This window comes from Chiloscyllium punctatum, chromosome 10 (assembly GCF_047496795.1).
Source record: "Chiloscyllium punctatum isolate Juve2018m chromosome 10, sChiPun1.3, whole genome shotgun sequence".
NCBI classification, from domain to species: domain Eukaryota; kingdom Metazoa; phylum Chordata; class Chondrichthyes; order Orectolobiformes; family Hemiscylliidae; genus Chiloscyllium; species Chiloscyllium punctatum.
The window spans coordinates 42,368,153-42,383,965 of NC_092748.1; the positions used below are offsets into that span (position 1 = coordinate 42,368,153).

General features: G+C 39.3%; 1 protein-coding gene across 1 annotated transcript in view; it reads right to left on the minus strand.

Annotated features, from left to right (window-relative positions):
• The window catches only part of LOC140482072 (inositol polyphosphate 1-phosphatase-like), a 78,593-nt gene that overhangs the window by 50,467 nt on the left and 12,313 nt on the right, over positions 1-15,813 (minus strand). The window lies entirely within an intron of this gene.

Below are 15,813 nucleotides of genomic sequence, written 5' to 3' on the forward strand. Positions count from 1 at the left end.
TTTAGCATGGCCAATTCACCTGACCTGCACATCTTTGGACTGTGGGAAGAAACTGGAGTACCCAGAGGAAACCCACGCAGACAATGTGCAAACTTCACACTGACAGTGAGGCAGCAGTGCTAATCACTGAGCCACCATGCTGCTACAGGTTTAACAGTTATTGTGACAATAATAAATCAATCAATAAATCAACAATATATATCAAGTAGTGCAAGGATCCCACCACAAACTCTGGGAAACTTCACGACAAACCAGCCTTTAACCTTTCATCCTTCCCAAACTAGCATTCGTGAACCATTGCTCTCTGTTTCCGTGCACGCAGACAATTTTGAATTCATGTTGCTACAGTAAATTTCACGAACATTTGAATAAAGAATAGAAGTAGGCCATTCAGCCCTTTGAGCCTGTTTTGCCATTCAGTCAGACCGTGGCTGATCTAACTTTAACCTCAACTCTACTTCATTGCATATCCTCAATAATCTTTCATCGTCTTGATCATAAAAAATCTATCTACTTCTGCCTTAAAAATATTGAAAATTTCTGCCTTTTGAAGAAGGGAATTCCAAAGACTCACAATCCTCTCAGAGAGAAAACAAAAATTTCCTCATCTGTCTTAAATGAGTGACTTCTAATTTTTAAGCTATGACCCTTAATTCTAGATTCTCCCATGGCAGGAAATGTCCTTTTGACATTCACTTGGTCAAATCCTCTCTAGATCGTATCTGTTTAATCTAAGTTGCGTCTGAATTTTCTAAACTCCAAAGGATACAGCCTGGTCTGTCCAACACTCCATCACTGGCCTGACTAGCCTTTCCTATCTAGCCAGATACTCATTCTATGTATTAATCGAGTAAACCTTCTCTGAATTGCTCCCAAAGCATTAACATCCTTCCAAGTACGGTGACCACAGTACTCCGGATGCGGTTTCACCAACACCTTGTATAACAGATACATGATCTATTCTTGAAATCAACTCCCCTCGCAATACAGAGAGTTGTCAACACAGCCCAGTCCATCATGCAAGCCGCCCTTCCATCCATCGACTCCATCTACACTTCTTGATGCCTAGGAAAGGCAGCCAACATAATCAAAGTCCCCTCCCACCACAGTGATAATGTCTTCCAACCTCTACTGTCAGGCAGAAGATACAAATGCTTAAACACACGCACCAACAGGTTCAAAAATAGCTTTTTATTAGATTTCTGAATGAACTTTCCAAATTTCAAATCTACTGTTAATCTTGCTTTCTGTATCCCTTCTTTGCAGCCATAACGTTTGCATTTCTCACTCTGTTCAATTACCCTGTGATGTTTGGATATTATGATCTGCCTCTACTGCACAAAAATCAAAACTTTTCACTGTACCTAGGTACATGTAACAATAGTAAATCAAATCAAATAAAACATAATATTCTATTAACTGTTTACTTACTTTACCTGCATACTAACCTTCCATAATTCAGAAAGTAGAAAACCCAGATTTTTCTGCATGCTACTTCTTTATTCTTTCTGCCAAAATAGATAATTTCCCACTTTATTACATTACACTCCATATGTCAGAACCTTTCCCACTCATTTGACTGCATAGTGGCTCAGTGGTTAGCACTAACTGCCTCAGAGTGCCAGGGATCTGGGTTTGATTCCAACCCCTCGGGTGACTGTGTGTGTGTGGAGTTTGTACTTTCTCCCCATGTCTGCGTGGGTTTCCTCCGGGTGCTCCGGTTTCCTCCCACAGTCCAAAGATGTGCAAGTCAGGTGAATTGGCCATGGTAAATTGCCCATAGTGTTAGATGCATTAGTCAGAGGGGAAATGGTTCTGGGTGGGTTACTCTTCGGCGGGTTGGTGTGGACTGGTTGGGCCGAAGGGCCGGTTTCCACACTGTAGGGAATCTAATCTAATCAAAAAGAAATGTGCAGGTTAGGTGAACTAGCCATGCTAAATTGCCCATAGTGTTCAGGGATGTATAGGTTAGGTGCATTAGTCAGGGGAAAATATAGGGTATGGGTCTGGGTGGGTTACTCTTCGGAGGGTTGGTGTGGACTTGTTGGGCTGAAGAGCCTGCTTCTACACTATAGGGATTCTAATTCATTTAACCATCTGTATATCTTTGTAGGTTCTTTCTGTCTTCTTCTCAAATGACTTTCTTGCCTACCTTTGTGTGATCAGCAAAATTAGCGACCATACCTTTGATCTGTTCACCTAAATTATTCTTATGCATATGAAGAGTTGAGGTCCCAGCACTGACCTCCATGGCACATCACTCGTGACATCCTGCCAGCCTGAAAAAGACCTGTTCCTCCTCTCTGCTGCCTACCAGCCAGTCAATCTTCTATATATGCCAATATGTTACCCTCTTTACCATAAACTTTGATGTAACACCTTCTCGAAATCTAAATGCAATACACTTACCAGTTCCCTTTATCTACGGCACAAGTTACTTCACCAAAGGACTCCCATAAATTAGTTAAAAATCATACAACACCAGGTTATACTCCAACAGGTTTATTTGGAAGCAATAACTTTTGGAGCACTGCTCCTTCATCAGGTGGACAACCAGCTGATGAAGGAGCAGTGCTCCAAAAGCTAGTGGTTCCAAATAAACTTGTTGAACTATAACCTGGTATGTGATTTTTAATTTTGTACATCCAGGTCCAACACCGGCTTCTCCATATCATGAATCCCTTAAATTAGATAAACATGATTTTCCTTTGGTAAAACTATGTTCCTAACCATGCTGGCCCTGCTACCTTTAACTTATCCAATCACCCTAATATAAGGGCTTTAATAATAGCTTTTGACATTTTCTCTATGATAGATATTAAGCTAAATGGCCTGTAGTTTTGTGCTGGAGCTATAACTTTGCTCACTAGTCTGTTGTGCAGCTGTTATCAAATGCCTTTTGTATATGTAAGTACACCACAGCAATAGAATTAACCTCATAACTTTCACTGTTATTGCTTTAAATAATCCAGCAGTTTAGTCAAACACAATTTGCTCCTAACAAATCTATCCTGGCCTTCTGTAATTTATCCAAATGACTGTTAATTTTGTCTTTTTTTGGTTTCTAGAAGCTTTATTACATCTGAAATAAAATTGAACTAGCCTAATATTTACATAAATATGTTATTATATTATTATTACCTACTGTGCAATGCTTAAACATTTAATGTATTTTTTTTATCTCAGTCACACTATTATTTGAATCTCTGAAATGGATTAAAAGTGCATTTTGGAAGCCCTCAGCTCAGTCACAAAGAATTTGCTAAACACAGATGTTGCTGCTCTGTATAATGAGATCTTAATAGTTGCTTACAAGTAAACTCATTATATTTTACATTTGAATCTATTTAAATTGATTATAATCTGAATTCTGGTTGAATGGTAAAGGTCTCCCTAAATATAATTGCTTATGTAACAATCTTGGTGATACTTGAATAAATATGCTATCCTTTTCCTAAGCATACAAACTCATGAATCAACAAGGAAGGAGATTTTCTAAAAATATCAGGGCAAAGTCCTTAAAGATTTGAACTGCTGGTGTATAATAAGGAAACTGTGATCTATTTTATTCATTTGTAAACCATAGTAAACTTATGAAATTTTTATGAAAGCTTTTATTACATTATTATCTGACAGTGTGCTTCATAGTTGCCAAGTGCAGAATATATATAGTAAAAGTGCAGAGGAGATAAAATTTTATTGCGGTTATTAATTGTTTTAAATATATTTTAATCTTGCTTGCACAGAAATATGGTGCTTTCCTTAATTTAGAAATAGATTGAATTCTGTATATTACTTTCTGTCATACCTGATGTTAATGAATAGACTGAGGTTAACTAATCAAAGTGTATTTTTCTCCCCAAATGTGTAAAATAAATGTACTTTGATCAAAAAAAAGATAAGATAGTGACAGGTGAAATGTTTTTGTTCAGCTATTTACACAAAGAGAAATATATCCCAAGTCCCAGCAACTCATACTACCTGAAGCAATGTGCCTAGTTTAAAAGAATGACTCTTTTCATGTCTCTTCTATTTCATGTCTTTTCTAAAATTTGTGACAAAAAACAATTAATTGCTTTGTCACAAATTCTACTTCCAAGATATAAACAACAGCTGTCACCAAAACATAATTCAATTAATCTCACCATGTGAAAGTAATTCAACAAAAGCAAAGTGAGCCTGACATTATCTGACATTCCCAAAAGGACAAGGGAACAATCGTATAGTGGTCACGTTATCAGGCAAATAACCCAAAGGTTCGTATCTGGAGGACTGCTATAAGAAAGACGAGGGATCATTTGAGAAAAAAAATCCTAATTTACATTTTAAATGGGGACTCCTTATTTGTAAATTATGTCTCCAAGAGAGGCAAGCATGCTTTCAGCCTGTTCAGACCTCTCAGGATCTTCTATTTCGATAAGATTACCTTGCATTCTTTTATACTGCATTGGATGCAGACACAATCTGTTTAAAATTTCTTTTTATATTTCCTTCATTCATTCATAGGATATGGGCATCACTACCTGGCAACTCAAGTTGCCCTTCAGAATATGGTGGTGACTTGTCTTCTTGAACTGCTGCAGATCATGAACATTTACAATGCTGTGAGTGAGGGAATTCCAGGGTTTTGATTAACCAACAGTGAAGGAAAAGTTAAATATTTTCAAGTTAGGATGATGAGTGGCTTGGAGGGGAACTTGGGTTGTGTTCTTATGCATCTGCTTCTCTTGTCCTTCTAGACATAAGTTGTGGATTTGGAAGGTGTTGTCTTAAGGATCTTTAGTGAACCTCTGCAGCGCATCTTGTAGATAGTACACACCAATGCTATGGAGCCGTGGTGCTGGAAGGAGTGAATATTGCTGGTACGGTGTTAATCAGGCGGGCCACTTTGTCCTGGAAGATGTCAAGTTTCAAGTGTTTTTGGAGCTGCACTCATCCAGACAAGTGGGGAGTATTCTGTCACATTCCTGGCTTGTGCCTTCTTTTCCTGGTGGGCAGATTTTGGGGAGTCAGGCGATGAATTACTCGCCACAATATTCCTTGCCCTGACCTGCTTTGTAGCCACTGTATTTATATAAATTCATAATATGGAAGCAGGCCATTTGTTCCATTGAATCCATACCCATCCCCAAAAGTGCATCCCACCCAGAGCGACCCCCCCCTCACCCTATCCCTGGATCCCTGCATTTCCCATAGCTAATCCACCTAGCCAGCACATCCCCGGACACTATGGGCAGTTTAGCATGGCCAATGCACCAAATCTGCACATTGTTGGACTGGTGAGTCCAGTTGTCTTTCTGGTAATGGCAACCCTCGTAGAACATAGAACATAGAACAGTACAGCACAATACAGGCCATTCGGCCCTTGATAGTGTGCCGGCCTTTTATCCTACTCTACGATCTTGAAATATTTTTAAAGAGAGTGTTGTGTATATTTAAGGGTTCAAAATTAATTATTAATTTAGTACAGATAGTTAATAACTTTGACTTTTCAGTGTCCCGATAGAGGAAAAATTGGATATCACAGTTTTCTTATTGTGACTCACTAATACACAAATCTTGCTGATTGTACAAAGACCAATAAAGATCAGGAACCTCACAGGATGTTGAGAGTGGGGGAGTTCAGTGATGGTAACAACATTGAATGTTAAGCAACAGTGATTAGTTTGTTTCTATTGGAGATGCTCATTACCTGGCAATGTGTGATGCAAATTTTGCTTCCATTTGTCACCCCAAGCCTGCTATAGTCCAGCTCTTGAACATCGATTGCTTCAATATCTGAGGAATCATGAATGGTGCTGAACATTCTGTGTTCATTGGCAAACCTTATGTTGGAGGGAAGGTCATTGATGAAGCAGCTGAAGATGGTTGGGCCTAGGACAGTACCCTGAGGAACTCCTGTGGAGATATCCTGGAGCTGAGATGACTGACCTCTCACAATCTTATCTGACCTGCTTTTGAGTCACTGTATTTACATGAATTCATAATGTGGATGCAGGCCATTTGGCTCACTAAATCCCTACGCATCCTCCAAAGAGCATCCCACCGAGAGCGACCCCCATATCCTATCCCTAGAACCCTGCATTTCCCATGGCTAATCTACCTAGGATTCCTATCGGAAGGGTGTTGTGAAACTTGAAAGGGTTCAGAAAAAGGATGTTGCGAGGATTGGAGGATTTGAGCTATAGGGAGGGGCTGAATAGGCTGGGTCTGTTTTCCCTGGAGCGTCTAAGGCTGAGGGGTGACATCATAGAGGTTTATAAAATCATGACGGGCATGGATAGGAGAAATAGACAAAGTATTTTCCCTGGGGTGGGGGGAGTCCAGAACTAGCGGGCATAGGTTTAGAGTGAGAAGAGAAAGATATAAAAGAGACCTAAGGGGCAATGTTTTCACGCAGAGGGTGATACATGTATGGAATGAGCTGCCAGAGGAAGTGGTGGAGGCTGGTACAATTACAACATTTTAAAGACATCTGGTTGGGTTTATGATGCTTATACCCATCATATTAAAAATAGGAAGGGTTTAGAGGGCTTTGGTCCGGGTGCTGGCAAAAGGACTAGATTAGATTGGTTAATCTGGTCAGCATGGACGAGTTGGACCAAATGGTCTGTTTCTGTGCTGTACATCTCCATGACTCTAATCACAACAATCTTCCTATGGGCCAGGTATGACTCCAAACAGTGGAGTGTTTGCCCCTGATCCCAATTGATTCCAGTTTTACCTGGGCTCCTTGATGTTACACTCTGTAAAATATAACCTTGATGTCAAGAGTTGCCAGTCTCATCTCACCTCTGGGATTCAGATCTTTTGTCCATGTTTGAATCAAGGCTTGTAGTGAGGTCAAGAGCTGGGTGGCCCTAGTGGAAACCAAACTGGGTGTCACTAAGCAGGTTATTATTGAGATGGTGCTATTTGACAGCACTATTGATGCCACCTTCCATCACTTTTCAGATGATCGAGAGTGTATTGATGGGGCATGATTCGCTGGTTGGAATTGACCTGCCTTTTGTTTACAAAACATAGCTGAGCAATTTTTCATACTGTCAGGTAGATGTCAGTACTGTAGCTGTACTGGAACAGATAACTAAGGGCATTGCAAGTTCTGGAAGACTGGTCTGTGCTATTGACAGAATGATGTCAGGACCTTTGCAGTATTGAGCGTCTCCAGACATTTCTTAATGTCACATGGAGTGAATCAACAGCTCTCTGTAACATCTCTCCACCACTGCAGCCGCAGAAAGAAGAATAAAAAATGAATTTCATTCAAAAGTCAAATGAAGAAAAGTAATACAGATAAAAGTTAGTCATGCAAGACAGCGTGAATGGGGCAGGAGCCTGAGCTCCTACTCTGCCGCTTCTGCCATCTTGAAAGTGATGGCAGGCATCATCATCGATGCCATCAAGTAACACCTGCTCAGCAATAACCTGCTCAGTGATGCCCAGTTTGTGTTGTGCCAGGTCCATTCAGTCCTGACCTTAATTCAAGCATGGACAAAAGAGCTGAGTTCCAGAAGTGAGATGAAAGTGGCTGTCCTTAACATCAAGGCTGCATTTGACTGAGCGTAGCATCAAGGAACCCTAGGAAAACTGGAATCAGTGGGAATCAAGGAAAAATAACTGGCACAAAGGATGATTGGTTGTAGTTGTTAGAAGTCAGTCATCACAACTCTAGGATATCTCTGTAGGAGTTTGTCAGGTTTGTATCCTTTGTCCAATTATCTTAAGTTCCTTCATCAATGACTTTCTTTCCATCATAAGACGAGAGAGGTTACTGATGACTGTATAATCTTCAGCACCATTTGTGGGTTCCTCAGAATGCTAAAACAGTCCATGATAAAATGCAGTGAAACTGGACTATACCTAGGTTTGGGCTGACAGGTGGAAATCATATTCATGCCATATAATTGCCAGGCAATTACGATCTCCTAAAAGAGAATATGGAACCATTGCCTTTGACATTCATTGACATCATCACCACTGAATCCCTTGCTATCAACACCTTGGTTGGTACCATTGACCAGAAACTGAACTGGGCTAGCCAAATAAGTACTGTGGCAACAAGAGCAGGTCACAAGCAAAGGATCTTGCAGTGGGTAACATGCCTCCCAACTTCTCAAAATTGTCCAGCATTTACAAGGCACAATTCAGGAATGGGATGGGATGGATGAGTGTAGCTCCAACAACGCTCAACAAGTTTGTTACCATCCATGTCAAAGTAGCCGTTTTGATTGGCACTACATACACAAACATCCATTCCCTCCTCCACATATGTTCAGTAGCAGCAGTGTGTATATGTAAAAGAGGCACTGCAGAAATTCACAAAAGCTCCGTAGGTAGAGCCTTCCAAGCCCACAACCACAAGGAAAAGAGCCATGGGTATATGGTAACAACACCACCACCTGCAAGTTCCCCTAATACCATTGATATGATTACAAAAACAGCTGGCAGCAGGTCAAGAAGGCAGCTCACCAACACCTTCTCAAGCACATATGGGGATGGGCATTAAATGTTGGCCTAGCAAGCGATGTCTAAGTTTCATGAATGAATTTTTTTAAGTCTGTGGCTCAAGTTAGTCATTAACAAAAGGGGACTTGAAATAGACATCAAATTGCTTCATTTTAGGTGCGAAATGCTGATTTCTTATTTCAAGAACAGACTTCAGACACCTAAGCAAGGGGACTTTCCCAAAGATGTGCTTGCAGCTCCTCTAGTTTATCATGCTGAATGTTAAGTCTTCCATTTTAAACCTGTAGCTCTGTTGTTTTTTTAATTCATTCATGGGATGGGGGTGTCACAGGCTATGCCAGCATTTATTACCCTTCCCTAATTGCCCAGGGGTAGTTAAGTGTCAACCACATTGCTGTGGGTCTAGAGTCACATGTAGGCCAGACCAGGTAAGGATGGCAGTTTGCTTTCCTAAAGGACATTAGCGAACCAAATGGGCTTTTCCGACAATCGGCAATGGATTCATGGTTATCATTAGATTCTTAATTCCAGATACTTATTGAATTCAAATTCCACAACGTGCCGTAGCAGGATTCAAATCTGGGTCACCAAAACTTTATCTGGGTCACTGAATTAATAATCCAGCAATAATACCACTAGGCCATTGCCTCCCCGCCTGATACATCAGGCCAAAAGAACACTAGACCTATTCCTTTAATCCTCACTTTTCATTTCCCTTTAAGACAAGTATTTAATCAGAAACAGAATTACTTCAATAAATAACCTTAATCCCAAGTGAATTCAGGGGAAACAACTGGACGACACAGAGCAATTTCACAAAATGATATATGTTCAGAGAATTAACAAGCAAACATTATAATGAAGACAATTAAAGGGCAATACTTTTTCAGCTTCTAATTGAGGTTTTTGAGAATGACGTTTTATATTCATGTTGTATTCACAATGTTCATAAAGCTTGGTCGTCTTTATTTTGAGCTTCTTCTGAATCAAATGTCTGGACTCTTTCACACTACAGCCCTGACTGAATTATTTGGAACAACATTTTGGCATGCCCTAGAAAATAACTTTGAATAATTTTCAGTGTTTTCCAATGTCTGAGGAAAGTTACACGTATTCCCAATTTAGATTAGCATTTAAGATAAAGTAACAAGCTGTTAGCAAGTTCAAATAGCTGCAGTGCAGTACTGTAACTAAAACAAAACTCATGATCTTGATCACAAGATGAATGTCTGTCAACAGTCACTTTTGCAAATTAAACTGTAACTTTAGACGGGTGTTTTGAACAAGGTGCCGCAACTGAATGACCTGTCCTGTCTTTACAATCCAATCAACTTTTAGAACACCAAAACCTTCAAAGTCCATAAAAGATCTTTCCTTTCTCCTTCAATTATTCACTAACATAATATAACACAGAGCTTTTGTGACACAAAGGTTGACATGAAATTGTCACTGAAAGTTTTTAATGAGGAGCTAGGTAGAGTTTTCAAATGCTGGAGGGTTGAAGGCTATGATGAGGTGCCATGGAAAAGGGGTTAAGGGCTGGGGCAGATCAACCTTGATCATGTTGTTGGCAAGGCAGGTTTGAGGGGCCAAATAACTATTTCTTATGTTCTTAAAGCTGAAAGCCATTTTATTCATTGCAGCAAAGCCCCAGATTTACTAAGAAAGTGTCGATTCATTTAAATTGTAATCTTGATATTGCTGTGAAATCCTGCAATCTTTGTTTAATTAAAGAAGCGTTAATATCATGACAAACATTTTGACCACGTTGTATTTAAGAAAAAAAGCAAGAAGAGCTGCATCATTTGTGTCATGTTATCAAATTACATCTGACATATTTTGGCATCATGTAAATGTTGTATTTGTGGAAAATGAAATAAGGCCTTATAATATCTTATTTAAGTAAAGTCAATTCCCCTTTCGCACAGTGAGAGTTATGCAAAGAAAAATGGCATAATACTGTCATAATACACAATCTTTAACTAACCTCAGTAATAAAAGATTGACAGCACAATGACTTTCAACAATGCTTAGCCTTGATTGCTATCAATCTATTTGACTGCGGTCTGATATGCACTACAACACATGACAGCTAATCAACACAAGCTCTTGAGAACAGTATTTAATAAAAGGATGTTTTCTCAATATACTATGCATGACAGATTCTCAATTAAGTGCAGATGCTTAATTTGCCAATAAATGTTGAATGCTTTGCTCGCATTCAGTCAGTTATTCTCATGTGTGCCAACTAAAAATGCATCTGAGCCCCTTAAAGGGCACAATTTTCCATTATCCCAATTTCAGTGATTTGTATTTGAGCGTAACTATTCACTTTAAATCAGCCAACTCCAATTAAAGATGCTGCCAGTCTTTAAATGTCAACATACAACAGCTCCAAATGAAAACAGCCATTTTACCCTATCGTCTGTTATAGTGAAAATGTCAAATGTGTTGCTAAGATCACCACCAAGAACTGTGCTTCATATTACTGTCTTAGACCTCTTCTGATGGGAAAATTGGAGAAAACACTTCTTTGGATCTCTTGACCAGAATGTCACTCTATAGTTCACTCAACAGGAGATATATTTATAATCTACAGACAGACAGTGTTGCACTATTTCCTTAAAAGGTAACATGTAGAAAGTTGCTGTGGAATTACTGAAGCTCTCATATGTTAGCAAGTGGCCATCACTTGCACTGAACTATTTGATGGCTAATTACACCTCATCTGTCTGTTTTGCCTCAAACGTTTCTGTTCCTTCTAGTGTCTGAAATACACAGGAAAACATAAATAATAATCTAACACATCAGTCAATTCATAGCAGCTCGTGAAATTGCATTGTGTAAAAAAAGACCATTTCTGAAAAATAGGTAGGTGCAGAATCTGAAAAAAAAACAAACAAAGCAAGACAGCAATAGCACACAGTGTTTTCTCAATCATGGGCAAATTTTGTGAGGGAGACAGAGGGAAAAAAGTCAGAAAAAACTTGAGAATTATCATGCTTTACTCTGAATCAAGTGATGGAAACAGGAGGAAGTCAGATCCTATTGAAATGTTTTATAAGTCGTAATCATGCTCTTATGGAATTCTTGGCAATATTCAAAATTCCTAGGCCAAAGAAAAGTTTGTATTTTACCTTGACGTATTGGCTCAGATCTCTTTTAGCAAATACCAATACATGTTGATTACTTTCATGATGTCTTGTGCTATTAGCAAGACCTGCATTTATTGTCCACCTCTAACTATCCTTTCGAGAATGAGGCAATGCATCTTGAACTTCTGCAGACCAAAGTCTGTGCAACTGAAAATCAGATTGATGTTTCTAGGTTATCAATACTATCAACTTCAAAACAATTCTACATTGCAATGGAATAAATACCAATTAAACCATATAGATAAAGTACAGTTTAAGTGAACTGGGTGATTTTTTTTGTTTAGTATGAAAGTTGATTTTGATTGGCCACTGAACCATACATTGTGTTCCAAAATGGATATGGCAGAGGTATACTTCCTTGCCTATATAAATAGTTTTAATGTTAAAATATTTCAAACTATATTATCCATGTGACCTTTTCTAAAAGGACTGTTCATGCACCATGTACTCTGTGTGTCTGTGCATGCGTAGGTTTTTATACACAGTCACGTGAAGCTATCCTTAGGTTGTCCTAATTACTTTAGCAGAATTCCTTGCAATGTCTGTCAAACCAGTGTAAGAATCACTGATTTAAAACCCAACGTATATCCAGTACAAAGCAAGTTGCCTCAATTTCTTATTAAGTTTAAAAGCATTGTGGTAGGAGCCCTCCCCCACCACAAATCTTGTCACCACTCCCTCCCCACACCCAGCAGATTTCTGCTAATTGTACCTGATTGCAGGCTTTTAAGGCTGTTATTGAAATTTTCCTTCTGCTGCAAGGGCACTATCTGGTATATTTGCAAATTTTTGATTTCTTTTAGCATTTACTATGGTGTTAACTACTGTACACCAATACAATTAACATATGATTCAGTATAGTCTTTTAAAATAATTTTCAAATTATTTAAAACTGAGTTATTCAGGTGATGGACTCTTTGATTAAAAGTGCTTGTTTTAGCTATTAGAAATTAGTACTAATAATTTACTTGGAAATTTAACTGGATTGAGGGTCGAATAAGTCCCCTGGTTTACATAAGCTTCATTCCAGTGTTGAAGGGGTGGTAATGGAGATAGTGTTTGTACTAATGGTTATTTAAAATTCTATAGATTCTGGAAAGGTTTCCTGCAAACCGGAAACTTAATAGTAACTTTACTATTTAAGACAAGAAAATAGATTACCACATGCTTGTCAGTTTGACATTAGTAGCAGTGAAAATATCAGAAGTGATTATAAAGGATGTGATAACTCAATATTTAGAAGAGTGATGAGATTGGGCAGGGTCAATGTGGATTTATGAAAGGTACAACATGTTTGACAAACCTGTCAGAGTTTTTCGAGAATGTTATGTCAAGCATATATAAAGGCAAACCAGTGAATATATTGTCTTTGGATTTTCGGAAGGCTTTTGCTCAGGTTCTGCAGTGACTAGCAAATAAAATTAGAGCAGGTGGAATTAGGAAAGATATACTAGTATGGATTTAGAATTGGTTAAACATAAAAAAAATCAGAGAGTAGGCATAAATAGATCATCTTCAGATGACAGGCTGTTATTAGTCAGGCATTGCAAGGATCAGTGTCCACAAATGTTCACAATCTACATAAAATAATTTAATTTGGCACCAATTGCAACATTTCCAAACTGCTGTGAGTAGGAATGTAAGGTGTGAGAAGAACGCAAGGAGGCTTCAAGAAGACTTCGTCAGGCTAAGTGAATGGAGTAGAACATGGTGGCTGGAATATAATGTGAATAAGTGTGAAATTTTAAACTACATTTTCAGTGAGGGGTTGGAAAGTATAAGTGTCTAAAGGGACTGAAAACAACAAATGCTGGAGATCACAGCAGGTCAGACAGCATCCATGGAGAGAGAGAGCAAGCTATTGTTTTCAATCTAGATGACTCTTCAGATGAGCTGAACTGAAGTATGGAGGGGACAGCATTTATGCTATAGTTGGGGGGGGGGGGGGAAGAGGGGTGGCAGTGGGGGTGGTGGGGTATAGAGTGCTGGTGAAGAAAAGCTATTAACAGTTCTGATGAAGTAATCGGAGTGTCTAAAGGGACCTGTGTTTCCTTGTTCATGAGTCACTAAAAGTTAGCATGCAAGTACAGCAAGCCATTAGGAAGATAAGTAGTATTTTGACTTGCATTGCAAGGGAATTTGACTATGAGAGTAAAGATGTCTTGTTACAGTTGTATAAAACCTTGGTGAGACCTCATTTGGAGCATTGTGTGTTCTTTTGGTCCTCTTATTGAAGAATGAATATAATGTATTGGCATTGGAAGTTCACTGGATGAATCCCTGAGGTGGCAGAATTGTTTTATGAGGAGAGATTGAGGAAGCCGGGTCTGTGTTCCATAGGAGCTTTGACAAATGAGGGGTGACCTCATTGAAACTTGTAAAATTCTTACACGGTATTTTAGGTGGATGTAGATGTTTCCTCTGGATGATGAGTCTAAAACCGGGGACATGATCTCAGGATAAGGGGTATATCATTTAAGGCGAAGATAAAAAGAAATTTCTTCACTCAGAAGGTAATGAATCTTTGTAATTTTCTACCCCAGAAGGCTCTCGAGGCTCAAACATTGAACAGAAATCTGAAGATTCTGGAAACTAATTACATTAACAGATAAAGGGATAATGCAAGAAAATGGTATTGATGGAGTTGATCAATCATGATCTAACTGAATGACAGAGCAGACTCATTGGCCTAAAGTCCTACTTCTGTTTCTATTTTCCTATGACAAACCCATTGTCAGCGAGACGAAGCCATCTGCATTAAGTGATAGCTCTTAAATATATCAAAGAATATATCTTAAAGCAAATCTATTCTAAGACATGGCCAGGTTACATTGGTTCACTCTATCCTTTACATTTGATGTTAACTAAATTAAAAACTAGCACAATTTTGAGTGCAATTTGTGCCTTGGTCTTCAACTGCACTCAAAGCAGAAATGCCAAAGCAATGGACAGAATTTGCCAGGCACTGAATGTCATGGCAAGAAAGTTGGGAAATGTGCAAGATCAGCAGTGAGAAGCATGTATTGAACAGTAAGATGAGATTCTCACTAGTGTATGGCTTAGCCTAATTGTTCCAGGCCTCTGATAAACCTCTATTGACTATTAAAGGACAGACCCCTGAGATTAATCATGACCCTCCACTTCAGTAACTTTGGTGGACAACCCCAAATGATGAGCGACCAGACCCGACTGATCTCTGTGCAACTCCCCAATTGACTTAGAATTCATCTCCTGACTGGTTGCATATACTCCCATGTGCCCTCATACTCCCATTCCCATTTATCTTCAACAGCCAATCACACTGGTCCACAATGGAACACCCTCAGGATAACAATCTAATATTCATTTCTGTGCAATTCCCCAACTGACTTAGAATTCAACTCCTGACTGGTTGCACTGGATCTACAGGGTTAACTGTGGCCCACTCACTGGAGTGTAGATGTATGGACCGCCAACTCCTGATGCCTCAAACAGCAGACCAACTGTCCTCAACCCTCTGGGCTAATATAAGAGCCTGTGGTTGTGTAGCACCCGAGCTACAAATCTTCTCCCAAACTTTGAATAAGAGCCTGTCCTTGATTTAGTGTGCCACAACCCGCTGAGAGCATCTCCCTTGATTTGACTGATGATTGATCCCCTTAGACAATAAGGCATGGCAATGCAATTGTTACACATGCAGTGTTGTTTGCTATTGTACATACATGAAACATTGTGCAGGTATGAGATTGATATGGCATGGTGGCATACAATAACATATCCACCAGTTGGCCGATCACAAGTTGCCTCAACCTGCAACTGTGCTAAAAGGAGAAGCAACATAAAAGTAGTGTAAGTCTTTAACCTCTAGTTGAAGGGGCAAAATGCAAATAGGCAAGACGAGACAGAGATACTGTGAGCGTGAAAGTAGGCACAATATGAATGAATGCAAGGGAGAATACAAAGATCACTGAAGTGCAACCTGGTCCAATCCATGAGATGGATGCCTGTCCCTGTACACAAAGTATCTTTGCAGCAGCCATTCACAGAAGGTGCTGGGTGCACTCCAAAGTGCAGTTTGAGGTGCAGAATCATAATGTAAGTGGATTGGAGATGTGCCACGAGGCTGTGGTGAGGCTAGGATACATCAGATCCCAAGGTCCATAGATGGATTGGCATGTGCGGATTCAGTGCCAATAGAATGTGCTCTGAG